At 41.2% G+C, this 4207-nt stretch overlaps 1 pseudogene; it reads right to left on the bottom strand.

The window, feature by feature from the left end:
- The window catches only part of LOC102245438, a 2548-nt pseudogene extending 1049 nt beyond the window's left edge, over positions 1-1499 (bottom strand).
- Between the last annotated feature and the right edge of the window lie 2708 nt (positions 1500-4207).

Here is a 4207-nt window from a genome sequence, read left to right as displayed (position 1 = left end):
TTTTCGACACTTCTCTCTGGTACTCCTGTCTCTAATCGCTTTTTTTCAATGTTTTCCAAGTCAACTCTAAGGTCAATAAATTTCTGCTTCCAAATTGAGCTACTCTGAAATTCAAGCAACTGCATTTCAAAGTCAGCCATGTCTATCCATGAAAACATTTGTAAGTTTAGTTCCTCCAGTTTCATGCTGTCTGGAAACCTCATGAATTTTGCTGTCTCTTCCAGTTCTCTGAATTTCGCAAATCTTGAGAAGAACTGCTCAATAGTTGACTCGATGATGTTTAAAAACAGCTTTTGAAGGCTTTGACAGTCTGTTCTGTCATCTTTTGGGAGGTCTTTGATGTGCCTCTTGAGGTTTGGGAAATATCTAAATCTCTCACCATCCACATCCCTCTTAAAGACTTCCAGTTTCTTTTCAAAAGCCTTTATGTAACCAAACATAACATCAAGTGTCTTGCCAGTTCCTTGTAATTTAACATTTAAGTCATTCAAATGTTCACAAAAATTGTAAATGGAAGATTATAAGAGAGGGTTTTGCGTGCCAGCACAAGTTACTGGCGTGCCATGTTTGGCAAGCGTGCCAGGGGTTGCCCACCCCTGTTCTAGATTCTTCTTCTCCCACTCAGCCTCTATTTCATCATAACGTACTGGAACCAAGCAGGTGGAACATATTTCTTAACTGCTCCGTTTGCGGATTTCTTCCCTGAAGCCCCAGACTGTCCTTCCTCCGTTTCATCTTCCTCATCCTCAGAGCTCAACTTGCTCATCATATTGCTGGGATGAGGCTTAAATCGAGTGGGTCATTCTCACTGAGGCTGCCCGTCTCTGCAGTCATGAGCAGTATGTCAATTTAATGCTTCAGTTTTTGGTCCATGGGACGAAGTTTTTCCAAAACAGTGCGAATCTCCACCAGTCTCAAAACTGCAGCATGTCCCTGAAGAGACCCTCTGAGGCTTTGTCCAGGATGAGATGACTCATCCACAAGGTACATGAGCAGCAACTGGTCTTTCACTTCCAAGAGGCTGAGACCCTCTCTGTAGGATAGGCTCTAGCTTGAACTTTTTTTTTTGTCAGAGCTTGAACTTGTGCAGTTACAGCCATTACCTGCTCCTGGAGGTTTTTCAGAAGGGCCACCGCTCTCGGCAGGTCTGACTCCAGCACCACCATCGTCCCAAACTTGTATTGAAAATTTATTTTTTCTTTTCTCCTGACAGACTATATAGTTTTGGCCCAAAGGACATACCTAAGACGGATATAGAAAAAAACACATTCTGGTCCTTGTTCTGATCAATGTCCCTCTTAAACCTGGCGGTTGTCTTATTCTTTCTGTGACGTGGTTTACTCCACTGGAAAACAGGAAAAGGTTAACCAAGCTAGAGGTAGGCATAGATTCATCTTCCTTTTCATCTTGATGGTAGTTTTAAAATAACACCATGAGTTTCCTGTTTCATCCCTGCCTTACTGGAATACTGGTCTCCACAATCTTTATTGAATCAGAAAACAAACAAATATTTAGATAACTTGAGAGCTGTAAGTTGCTTGAATAAGCCTTGGGAAATAAGCAGACACTGCAGTCTGTATTGCCCGATTTCTTAGGGAATGGAGGGCAAATCTGGTGGGGAGAGGGTATGTAGCTCAAATGATCAAACTACCAAAGTCCCAGAGCTTCACTTTGCATTGGGGAGAGAGGAAGAGAAAGTGTCCTCCAAGAATAATTCCAGTGTTATGGAAAATAGGGCCCGAGAATTACCACAAGTGGCTACTAAAACCCTATGCAGACCATGCAGACGCAGACTGAATAAAGAATATTTTGCCCATATGTGTACTACTATTCTTACAATATTTGTAGATGCAGCTGTAATGAGAAAATACAAACCTGAATTTTTTTTGTCATTATGCAGTGTTTAAACACTTGAAATATACAAGTTTAAAAACTTGAATATACAAGTACTATTATGTGGATGTCAGCCAACATTTTTGGCTTTCAAGATAAATTCTCAGATTTGCAAAAGCTGTGAACTCCTGGTGAAGACCTCACTCTTGGGAGTTACGTCTGGCATAAGTGAGAAGAAAGATTGAGGCTAGAGGTTACCGGATTACTAAGAGGGCCGAAAACAAGAGTCAGAAAACCCAAAAGCCAATGTACAAATTTAGATTCTAAACACTCTTCTTTTCCTTAGTTTCATTTCAGGCATGCTACAAGAAGAAGCACACCACACCCTCTCAACTGACCTATCATTAAGCCAGAAGGCAGGAATTTAGAAACTCCGAATTTTGCAAAGGGTCATAAGCTTGCTGAGTTGAGATCAAATTTTTAAAAAAGAATTTGAGTTAAGCATCCATCCTGTCTGAAATATGTGAATAGAAGGTTTAATAACACTATGAAAATTCTATAGCCTGAACTTCTCTTTGTTTGTACATGTTAAGAAAAATCTTCCTGGTGGAGAGACCAAGATGGCGGCATAGGTAAACACCGCAGACTGCTGCCGCAAACAACCACTATTTAAATAGAAACTCCGAATTTTGCAAAGGGTCATAAGCTTGCTGAGTTGAGATCAAATTTTTAAAAAAGAATTTGAGTTAAGCATCCATCCTGTCTGAAATATGTGAATAGAAGGTTTAATAACACTATGAAAATTCTATAGCCTGAACTTCTCTTTGTTTGTACATGTTAAGAAAAATCTTCCTTATTTCAACTTGCAAAAGAACTATCAATGTTTTATTTTCGATTGCCATCCTAATAAATACTTATTTCTGTAAGTAACTGACTTACAATTTCTGTTAAGTATCACCACTTAACATTTTTTTAAGCCACCACTGCTACATAAAGACTCTCCTTACCTGATTTTACTATAGCAACAAAACACAGAACAAGAATATTTTATCTTTACAACCAGGGGCAAGGGACCTCTGGTTCCTCTTTACCACAAAGCGTTTGAAAGTGGCAAAATGGTGCCATGATTGGGCTGGGCAGGGGCATTAAACACCACCGGGGTTGTTACTCATTAACCTACGAAACCAAATGTTTGCTGCTGAAGAGACTGCTAGGGATTACTTCTAAGCTAAGTAGCCTCCAAAGGAGGCGGGCTTTTAGCATTGAAAGTTAACATCTTTTTAATGCCGTTGTAGTTCAAGCTTTTCCAGGAAAAAACAAAGAAAAAAACTTTCCCTTAAATAGTGTCCTTAAAAAGAACGCACTAACACCAAAAGGCAGAAAGCATGGCGCTTTTTTTTCATTTTAAACTATCAATAACTTTAATTCTCCAGGTCTCTTTCTCCTTTCTTTCTTTCTTTCCTTCCTTCCTTCCTTCCTTCCTTCCTTCCTTCCTTCCTTCCTTCCTTCCTTCCTTCCTTCCTTCCTTCCTTCCTTCCTTCCTTCCTTCCTTCCTTCCTTCCTTCCTTCCTTCCTTCCTTCCTTTCTTTCTCTCTTTCTTTTTGAAAGAGAATGGTAAAGAATGTTTCAGTACACTTTCCCATTTGGGGTCAAAATGAGCTATTTATCATGAAGAAAAACCTTGCAGATCAGTGGCTGTGGAAGACGAGTTTCTCAAAGGTCAGATTCATGATTCTAGTCTAGCCCTTCAGTTTCCACAAATCATCATCAGCAAATCCTAATCGAATCATCTCTTTCTCCAAAGAGCTTCATCTGCAGTGACTTACTTTGAAATTAAAACGGCTTTAAGTTCGTTTCTTTTGGCTCTAGACTAATCTCTGCCAGAATACTGGCAATAGGGAAGCAAAGGCTTTCCATGGGACCTAGCTCTCTTCGTTTTTAACCGAGCAATAAAAAGTGGATCAGGACACCTGGGTTCAGAAGAAAGGAATTTGTGAGTTTAGCATTTCTCTTTTACTATGATTATTACATCTAACAACATTATTCCTTCCACATCTATTGACTGGCATTCTCTTCTCTCCAGGTGCAATAGTATGATCCCAGAGGCATAACTTGTGACCTCGAACCTTTTAAGATTCGCATTCGCAGTTCTTTCCTAAGGAGATGGCTTCACCTGCACCCCCTCCAGCCCCAGGCTCCCGAGTGGGTCCGGGCCAGCCCTTTGAAGGGAGGAGGCAGTCCCCAGGGGTGCGAGGGGAGGGCTCGGAGGTCAGGAAGACGCTGCAGCCCTGAGCCCCCGACCCACCCTTCACTTCCCCGCAGCAATGAGAGCGACTCTGGAAGTCAAAGGCCAGAGAGAGCCGCTGGGGAGGTG

Source organism: Myotis brandtii, unplaced genomic scaffold, assembly GCF_000412655.1.
Source record: "Myotis brandtii unplaced genomic scaffold, ASM41265v1 scaffold407, whole genome shotgun sequence".
NCBI classification, from domain to species: Eukaryota; Metazoa; Chordata; class Mammalia; order Chiroptera; family Vespertilionidae; genus Myotis; species Myotis brandtii.
Note: the sequence above shows the minus strand (reverse complement) of the source record. Positions and strands in the feature narration are given on the sequence as shown.